The following is a 319-nucleotide window of genomic DNA, read 5'->3' as shown; positions in this document are numbered from 1 at the left end:
GGGTCCGTGTAAGAGCTCTAACGTTAGAATCACGCACCCATTTAATTAGTTTTTTTTTTCTAAATTATTAATAAGTTATTCAAATCAAACCAGATTGTCAAGCCCAGTGAGCTTCCCCAGACAACTGCTACTGTAGGAAACGTCCTCCAGCCTGATCAAAGAGAAGCAGCAGAAGTACTCCAGGGCTTCAGCCCCTCAACCAAGAACAGACCTAACCATGTGCTTTTTAATAAGATCAATTCATTAATAGAGAAAAATGTTAATAGCATTAGATTAGCTTACCTGAGAGACCATCTGCACCTCTAATACTGAGAAATCT

The sequence above is a fragment of the Tupaia chinensis genome, unplaced genomic scaffold (assembly GCF_000334495.1).
Source record: "Tupaia chinensis unplaced genomic scaffold, TupChi_1.0 Scaffold149552_1, whole genome shotgun sequence".
In the NCBI taxonomy this organism is placed as follows: domain Eukaryota; kingdom Metazoa; phylum Chordata; class Mammalia; order Scandentia; family Tupaiidae; genus Tupaia; species Tupaia belangeri.
The sequence above is the reverse complement of the archived record's forward strand: the minus strand, read 5'-3'. Positions refer to the sequence as shown.